Raw genomic sequence first — 10,460 nt, forward strand, 5'->3', positions numbered from 1 at the left:
ATGAGAGTGGAGCACAATACAGTGCAAGTCTCAGCAGCACAGACCCAGCAGACCAGGAATGGACCTTGGGGACCACTGAATCAGCTGAAGCACTTGCTTCTGAAGCTCTTGGTCCATGGATGGTAAGGGGGTCAGAAGGGAATGATAAGGATTTCTTTCCTATACCTGAAGCAGAACTCTGTTGCTTTGCCTACACTCAGATCTGGGTCATAGTCTGGGACCCCTGAAAGAAGAAGAAAGAGAAGTAGAAGCTCAACAAACTTACTGCCATAGTAGAGCAAGTACTTTCCTTACAGTTACAAGGCAGAAAGGAGAGCTTGTGGTCACCCACAGATGAGAGCACAAGTCAACAGAGTAGTCATAATCTCTCATAAGAACCTGGAAGATTTGAAAACTTGCATGTCCCTGAAAACTACTGCAAAAACTCCCAAAAGCTTGAGAAAGTGCATCCTCTACCATGGAAGCAGAGTCCCACCTTAACAAAGAGTTAAAATCAAGTCTAGGCTGGGGAAATGAGCAAACAACAGAAGAAAAACAATCTGACTCTAGACAGTTACCATAACTATATGGAAGATCAAAAGACACTGTCAGAAGAAGATAATAAAATCAAAGCTTCTACATTCAAAGCTTCCAAGAAACATATGAATTGGGCTCAAGCTATAGATAAGTTCAAAAAGGATTTTGAAAATCAAGTAAGGGAGTTAGAGAAAAAAATTAGGAAAAGAGATGAGAAGAATGAGGGAAAATCATGAAAACTGAGTCAGCATCTTGGTAAAGGAGATACAAAAACATATTGAAGAAAACAATATCTTAAAAATCAGACTAGAGGCAGTTAGGTAGTGCAGTGGATAGAGCACTGGCCTTGGAGTCAGGAGGACCTGAGTTGAAATCTGGCCTTAGACACTTAATTATTAACCCCATTGCCTTGCAAAAACAAAAACAAAAAAAATTTGGGTCAAATGGAAAAAGTGATACAAAAATTCACTGAAGAAAATAATTCCTTACAATATAGAATGGAGTAAAAGGAAGCTGATGACATTGTGAGAAGTCACAAAACAATGAAACAAAACCAAAAGAAGGAAAACTAAAAGAAGATGCAGGTTGGAACAACTCTAAGTACTACCTTATACCTTTTGGATTGATTAATAGAACAAAAAAAGAAAATGACAAAGATTGGAGGGTTTGTAGGAAAAATGAGATATTAATGTACTCTTGGAGGAGCTGTAAAAGATTCAACAATTTTATAAAGCAATTTGGAACTATTTCCAAAAGGCTACAAGACCAGGCCTGTCCTTTGATCTAGCAATGCCACTACTAGCTGTATTCCAGAAGAGTTAGGAAGGAAAAGGAGCAATAAGTATAAAGACATTTATAGCAGCTCTTTTCTGGTGGCAAGGAACCAGAAATGAGTTGATGCCAATCAGTTGGGAAATGGCTGAGCAAATTGTGGTAAATAATTAAGATGAAATGTTATTCTATTATAAGAAATGATGGGGGCAGCTAGGTGGCATAGTGGATAAAGCACCAGCCTTGGAGTCAGGAGGTTACCTGGGTTCAAATCTGTCCTCAGACACTTAATAATTACCTAGCTATGTGGCCTTGGGCAAGCCACTTAACCCCATTTGCCTTGCAAAAACCTAAAATAAACCAAAAAAACCCAGAAATGATGAATAGAATGCTATCAGTAAAAAACTTGCATGAGTAGATGCAATAGCAACTGTATTATATACAAAGTAACAGTAATATTGTAGAATGATCAGCTGTGAATGACTGGTTTTCTCAGCAAAGTTGTGAACCAAGAGAATTCTGAAGGACTTATAATAAAGAATACTATCCATCCCAAAGACAGATCTGATGGTGTCTGAATACAGACAATATCTTTTTTATTTTATTTTTCTTAAGGTTTTTTTTTGGGGGGGGGAGGGGTTTATGATTGCTTTTACAACATGACTATTGTGGTAAAGTTTTTCGTGCCTACACATTTTTAACCTTATCAAGTAATTTGCTTTCACAATTGGGGTGGGAGGAAGGGAGAGAATTCAGAACTCAAGGTTTGAAAAGCGAATGTTGAAACTGGTTTTGGGGGGGAAATACAATACAAAATAAAGAAAAGAAACACATCTTTAAATATAATCTTTATACTATTTTGTAGTGAGTCGGGAAGTGATCATGAAAATCATCATGCCACATGCACTTAAAAATCAATTGAACTTAAAAGTTGAGTTACATAATTTTTTTGTGAAATATACAAATGTTCCAACTGGCCTTTTTTGTAATGACAAGTATTTCTCAGTAGTATGCTAACTAGCAGGCATTTGGGGGAAAAATAAAAACACTTAATCTTTTCCTGCAAGATAAAAGCAGCCTTTTACAATGATTGAGAATGTAACTGCCTTTTGAAAGAAAGTCGTAGAATGGAAAGAGCATTTTAAAAATGCATACTAGGACAGGATTTCCTTGCTATATAATTTTGTGGTAAAGATTGGTTTGCATGTTACTTATAAAAATGCTCATATGTGGACATTTAAAATATGAAAACAGAGTTTTATAAACGGTTTCAAATATTACAAATGAAAAGTTTCAATGTATTTTAAATTCATATATTAAAATATATGAACAAGTGGCTGAAAGTGACAGATTCATATAAACCATTGAGAACATTTATGATGTGGTACAAAGTAAAGTAAGCAAAGCCAGGAGAAAATATATTGATGCTATAACCTCTCCTCAACTCTTTTTGCTTGTTTGTTTGTGGGTTTTTTGGTTTTTGCAAGGGTTGTGATTTGCCCAAGATCACACAGCTAGGGAATTAGTGTCTGAGGTCTGATTTGAACTCAGGTCCTCCTGACTCCACTGCACCACCTAGCTGTCCCTACTCACTCTTTTCTACATTAGTCACCAGGTTTTTCTGAAAAAGATGTTAAATGTTTCCCCTCCCTCACATACACACAGAATAAAAGTGGCAAAGTAATAGTCAGAAATTAAGGAAAGATGACTAGAGGGGAACAATTTGCTCCATCAATCCCAGGACATGGAGATGATGTTATCTGTTAGGTTTTGATCCTGCTGGGGTGGGGGAAGGGGGGGGGCGGTGAAGACATAGTAGTACCATCCATTGGCTAAAAAAATTATTGCAAAATAAAATTCAGTATTTATGATCACTTCTAAGATCAAATCATGACTTCAGAAACATGATAATAAAACCTGTTTCCCTTCTTTTGGAAGAAAGGTTATGGAGTAGAGGTACAAAATGAAATAAAAATTTTCTGGCATGGTCAATGTGTAAATTCGCTTTGACTGAGTATAAGAGGGCTTTATTACTTGCAAAGAAAATATGGCAGGAGTGGGGGAGGGTGATAATACAAAAAAGAGCTAAAGGTAAAAAAAAGATCATCATTGAAACATCAAACAAATATACAGAAGATAAAAGAAGGAAATGCTAAAGGTAATATAAACAAGCAATATTGAAACCATCATGTTTAATTACACATATACTTAAAAGAGTAATTAAATTTCCTCCTCTTCCCTGATTCTAAGGTAAGTCACTATAGCTGCTGCCAATGAGGGTATGGATAGAAGGGCCTAAGAAACTACTATGAGGTGAGAGTAATGATTACTGAAACATCTTATTCCTCCCTGCCTCTGCAATGGGAAGGACAATCTTGATTAATTGCACCATAATTCTGGAGTTTTGATACTCCCTCTTTCTCTTGAAAGAAAAGGAGTTAAAAGTAGAATAATATGAAGTTAAATGTTATTTATCTACTTCTTGCCTATCTATCTATCCATCCATGCATACATTTATGGATCTTATTTATAAGTCCACCTTGGTGTTAGGGTATAATTTTGTACTAAAGTCTTTTGCTAGGATTTGATTTTAAAATATTGCATCAAAAATTTTATCAGTATTATTTTATAGTATTTTTTCTTTGTATTATCCTTTTTAAATTTCATCATTAGGACTGAATGTGTCCCCAAAAAAGGAATTTTGTATTCATCTCATTTTATGAGAATAATATGAGTTGCTTTGGTATTAATTGTTCTTTAAGTGCTTGGTAGAATTCAAATATCAATCTGTCTAGAATAGGACTACCCAGACACTAAGCTGTTTAAGTCCTCCATTTCACATTCATGATAATTTGGCTATCTTTTTTTTTAATTCTCATTTTTGATAGTATATAATTATGTAAGGTAGGTACATATGATCCTTTTTTATTTCTTCTCTCGTTTTTTGTGTCATTTCACCTTATTTTTTTTATTTTGATACTTTGACTATCCTCACTTTTCTATCCATAAGGGTGGGGCTCACCCATCTTGAATTACCTTAGTTGGATGAGAATACTTCATGAATGAATCAATCAATCAGAACTAAGTATGAAAAGGACCTTCAATCAAATTCATTGATGAGAAACGTGATTATATCCTAAAGAATATGTATAAAAAAAATAAAATGCTATCTTAGAACCAGTGAGAGATTTTGAGAATCCTGAAATAAATTTGGAGCAAGCAAGGCCTTCAAGCACTCCTCTGAGAATCAGAGGTAAATTGGTCTGTGTTTTTTTATTTATGTTTTATTTATTCCCCTTTCATTTCCTCTTTTATGGTTATTTTGGTCTGATATATTTTATACTTTGTCTCACTTTATTCATGGGGACATGTAGAATTCTCAGAGTAGCTAACTCAGGTTTATGAAACTCTTTGAGTCCATATCCACTCATTATGTTAAGCGCATGAGTCTCTAGGGATGTGTTTAGTTTTTCTCTAGTCAGTCAAAGGAAAAAATATTTCAAGGAAATTGCATTTAATAAAATAGCATTGTACAACTATTTATAACAGAACAGAAACCTCAATAGTTCCTACAAACATATAAACCAATAATCATGAGTGAGCATACAATAGAAATAAAACATTCGAGACTCATAAATGGGGAATGTATTATTAGAGGGACAACTCGAACTTCTGATTCCACCAGATGATGTGGGTCCTCTGATGAAGTTCCTTTCTGGACTCAGCAATCTACTTCCTTGATGGGTCCCATGTCTCTATCATGTTTGATCCTCCTATGACCCATTATGCTCTAGTCTCTACTAAATTAATGATTTCCACTGGCATTGTTTTGGAGTATATTCTGTCCTAGATTCAACCTACTAAGTTTAGTGTCTAAAATCCCTCCTGGATAAAGAAAACCTGACAGTTTTTTGGTTGTAGCTATCATTCCTAGTTAACAAAAACCAGGAAGAGTGCTACCAGAATAAGATTAGTTCTTTTCTTTTCATCTCCTACTCTTGGCAGAAGATCAAAGCTTTCTGTGATAGGAATTTATCTAACCTAGATTTTATAAAATCTGATACACATCTTAGATCTTATGATTTAGCAACAAATAAATTTAAGTGAAAATACAAGATAGGCTAAGGAGGCAAAATAACTCAGGCAATCCAAATTCATCTTTATTACATCCTTCAGTAGCAAAGTACTTTAGAGTTTCATTTTTGAACTTCAGTCTTCTTACATTTAATTTTTGTTAATTTTCTGAGGAATTATTAAATGATTGCCTAATAAGTTTATTAATCTTTTTCTATTTTGTTGGTGTATGATTTCAGAGACAGTTTTTCATCTGAGGTTTGTTTTGCCTACATCCCAGGAATTTTGATGTCATTTTATTATTATTATTCTATTGTTAATTGTTTTTATTGTTTTTGTCCCACTCTTCATTTAGGATGCCATTATTAAGTTTCCATTTAAATTTCAATCCTTTGCTTGTGATCCCTATATGAATTGCTTTTTTTAATGTTATGCACTATACAGATGTATTTTGAATTTCTGTCTTCTCACATTTGTTAATCTTCTGCCTTTCTGTTATACCTTCCAGATTCCTAGTACATTGCCACATGATCTACTGTTGCACTTCAAGGACTTTTGAACTTAGTTCTCTTCTTTGTTGATATATCCTAAGAATTTACTAGCCTTTCCATATGTCCTACAGTTTAACCTCCTTAAATGTATTGTTTCTCCTAATTACAGTATGAGCTTCTTAAGAGTAATGACTCTCAGACCATCTGCCTAAAACATTTTTCTGGTAGCATCTAGTGATGTTCAAACTAATTATGCAGATAGTTCTCCCTTTACAATCAGCCATTGTCACTGGGGCAATGCTTATCATTAATATGTACTTAGTAAATAAGTTTTTTTTAGTTCATTCCCTTAACACTTTCTTTGAATCATAGCACAGGGTTTATTCTTATTAACTATGTGGTACTGAGAAATTAATGTATATTCTTTTTTTTAGGTTTTTACAAGGCAAATGGGGTTAAGTGGCTTGCCCAAGGCCACACAGCTAGGTAATTATTAAGTGTCTGAGACCGGATTTGAACCCAGGTACTCCTGACTCCAGGGCTGGTGCTTTATCCTTGGCCACCTAGCCGCCCCCATGTATATTCTTTAATATTCAGAAGATGCTATATCTTTCTAATGTAACTTGTCCAACAGTTTGTTCATTTCTACACATCTCAGCTCTTTTCCTGCTCATAAGGAGCTTGACTATGTCCTATCCACCACTTTCAAGCCATCTTCCCCCTTTTCCTCACTATCTTGTCCCCAGGTTCAGTTTTCTCACTCCTCCTTCCTACCAAAGTTTAACCCATATAAGAACTCTATTGAAAACAAACCATATTTTATGTGTTTATGTGTCTGCTTCAGTTTCCCTTTCTGTAAAATGAACTGGAGGAGGAAATTTCAAACCACTCTAGTATCTTTGCTAAGAAAACCCCAAATGGGATAAGAAAAAAATCAGAGATTACTGAAAGAACTGAATAACATCTCATTTCTCTTCTAGATGTACTCAGGACTTCTTGTACCAGGTCCTTCATCCTGAAACCTCACTCCAATTTTCATACATTGGAAATAACCTCCATTCTCAAAAACTCGTGCTCTATTGGATGGCTACTCCCAGAACCTTCATTTATTAAGGTCAGGCCATCTATGTCTCCTCTTCAAGCTATACTTCTGACTTTCTTTACCAAGACAAACACTTCTCAGATTTCTTTTAACTGTCCTTCTTTCTACCTGTATTTGTATTTCCAATGCTTAGCATAGGATCCAGAATATAGTAATAACTTAATAAATGCTTGTTGAATGACATTTTCCCATCATTTTAAGGTTGCAATTAATAGATTTTTGTTTTCTCCATTTACTTATTTTATAGTGATTGTTTCTCCTTTACTCTTTTAAAATAGTACTTTGTCTCTGTAACTAGTTTTACTTCATTTCTTTCAAGTTCAATTATTCTCATAGAGTAGCCTATCTTAAGTTCCTTAACTTTACTTATGTAAACCCCCAAAATACATGCAAATGTTCTCTGTTGGCTTCCAGTGGAAACTCTGTATGGTAGGTTACTTGTCTTATGTCTTTTACAAGGTGATTCTGGAAAGTAGATCTCTTGGATATAGCCCTCCAATTGACAAGACCTAAGCAAGGAGTTAAGATAATCCTTTTCAATCCTGACATTGGTGGCATCTGTTATTGTGTAGAATCAGAACTGAATTAGTTATTTGTGTAACAAGATTCCTGGATGCCTTTTCTTCTGTTATATGTTTGCTTACTTTAGTATTTTACTTATTAAGTACTGGAACATTCTAGAGTATTGTCTTTGCAGCAGAGGGATTTCTCACCAGCAAAGTGGTAGAGTGGTATTCCCCTAGTGTAGCAGTGATTGATGACAAAGGAAAGAAAGCACCTGTATTTATTTGAACTCTAACAGAACAGAAGCTACCAGAAGAAAATCAAAGTTAGCTCTGTGATTGGCAGAGGTGAAATATAAAATGGCTAATAGACAAAATTATCAAACTATACTATGCCTAGATTGGTTGTTTAGTTGTTTGGTTGTTGTCCTTCATTCTCAAAGAGGATCAAATTGACATCACTATATTAAACTCAAGTTGTAGTGTATTGTCTTGTGGCTGATCAGCCTAATATGAGCTTGGAATACTCTACCACAGTTTGGAAACAAACTGTTCATGTGAACCACTATGCCTTGATAGGATTCATATAATAGTAATCATATACTTAGCATCCTCTCTCCATATCTGATTCATGTTTGTATGTTCATAATTTATTAGTTTTCTTCTTCCAGAGAACTTGGACTTTGAGTCTTAACTATTAGAACAGGTCAAATGGAAAAGTGATTCAATAACACAATAAGAAATATTTCAAATTGTATTACATTATAATATGTCATGTTACATAAATAAAATATAAACCTAGATATAATGTATTTAAAATTTTCAAACCAGTCTTAGCTTGTAGACCATAGAAAAATAGGCAGCAGGACAGATTTACATTATTATTTCTCTAAATTAATGATCTTTCCAACCTCTTACCATCTTCACATATTGTATTCTAGCTATCTCTCTATTAAAATCATCTTCTTTGATCAAGGTACTACCTTCTTTAAGAAACCTTTCTTGAAACATCTTCCCAAGAGGAAAATATAGTCATTTCTGCTATGATTATATAAATTTTAAATTTAAAAGTTACTGTTATATAAAATCATTCAATAAAGACCACAGGGCTCATGGAAAAGTGGAATTAGAGATTCAGGATTCAAAAACTTTGTCATTGACACATTAAAAATAAAGGAAAATAATAATAGAATGGGAAATTCTATTCTCAAATAATGACAAAATACATAAAATATCCAGGGACCAATCTTCCATAACATTCAAAAGATTCATATAGATTCAATTACAGAGTACTCCATAAGGAATTGAAGAACAACCTAAATAACTAAAGGAATGTTGGGTTTGTTCAGTGTTCATGGCCAGGTCAATCCAATATATAAAAAAGGGGAATACTACCAAAATTAATTTATACTTTAAAAAAATTTAGTTTATGCTTTTAATGCTATACTCATCCAGCTACTAAGAAAATACTTTACAGAACTTAATAAAATAATAAAAGCGGTATTCACTTGCAAAAATGAACGAGCTAGAATAGCAAGAGAAATGATGAAAAGAAGTAAGGAGAAGGAAATTAGCACTTCCAAACCTCAAAGTATATTATAAAATTTGTTGTTGTTTAGTCATTTCAGTTATTTCCAACTCTTTATAATGCCATCTGGGGTTTTGTGGCAAAGTTACTAGATTAATTTGCCATTTCCTTCTCTAGTTCATTTTACAAATAAAGAAACTTAGGCAAACAGGGTTAAATGATTTACCCAGGGTCGTATAGTTAGTGAGAGTTTGAGGTCAAATTTGAATTCAGGTTTTCCTGACTCTAGTTCTGATACTTAATCCATTGCAGCACCTAGCTGTCTCAATTTCATTAGATAAATGCAATGAAATAGTACTGTTTTGTCAGAAATTAATTGTTGCAAAGTGAAGTAAACAAGAAAGCAATATACACAATAATTGCAACAATTTGAATAGAAGGAATGACACATCTCAAAATTAAATGTAAATGTAAATAAATTTTAAATTAAGTGACACTTAAATGAAGAAATATAAGAAGACAATCCTCAACCTATCCATTGCCCACAGGAGTTACCAAATTGTTTATGTTTTTGGACTTTCTCAACTCAGTGTTGTGCTGATTTTTTTCCCTCTGAAAAAATTAATATTTATCCTATTTATGGCTCTCTGGAAAGGGAAGGGAAGGAATACATTGGATGTCATAGTGAAATAAGAAACAGAAAACTTAAAATAATTTTTTTACGATAGGAACCTAATAAAGATACCTGTAACATTACATATGTGTTAAATGACAAAAAAAATTTGGCATAGTTCACAGCTAAAGGTGAGTACAAGTCAGAAAGTCATTTCTAGAGCAAAAGGCCAGGAATGTAGGGAGAATGGAGAATGTAGGTATAGACCAGCCCTCCTCTATTGATATGAGACTATTGTATTAATATAGCTTTCAAAAAAGAATCTGAGTTAAGGCACAGAGATGACCCATTACATCTCTAATCTTAGAAATAAAAATTTCCCAAGACATTGGCCATAATATAACTTAACTGGCTTTGAACTTAATGAGTTCAAGTTTTAAAAAATGAGTAAAATGTAGCATGTGAAATTATAGGAGTAAATCAGTTATATCAGAATATCATATCATCTAATTCACTGTGGGAACATAGGCTATTCTAACGGCCCCACCACCTAGACTCAGTCTCAGGAGCTGGCATGCCGCCCTGAGAGATAAGGTGCGCTGGAGTCCTTGGGAGCTGGTCATTCCACCACCACAGACCAAGGGCACAGGACACAGCTGTGTTTTACCACCTCCCCCCTAATGTACCCCCCTTATCCTGTAACACAAGACACTGCACATACACCGCTTGTTCATCCCCATTCCCTCATTTTCTTTGTTCTACCCCAGAAGACCTAACGGTATATATGTAGAAGCTAAGCAGTAATAAAATTGAGCTGGAGGCATAAGGCAGTGGTGGCTTGACTCCTTATTCTCAGCTCCCC

Source organism: Macrotis lagotis, chromosome X (genome assembly GCF_037893015.1).
Source record: "Macrotis lagotis isolate mMagLag1 chromosome X, bilby.v1.9.chrom.fasta, whole genome shotgun sequence".
Lineage (NCBI taxonomy): Eukaryota > Metazoa > Chordata > Mammalia > Peramelemorphia > Peramelidae > Macrotis > Macrotis lagotis.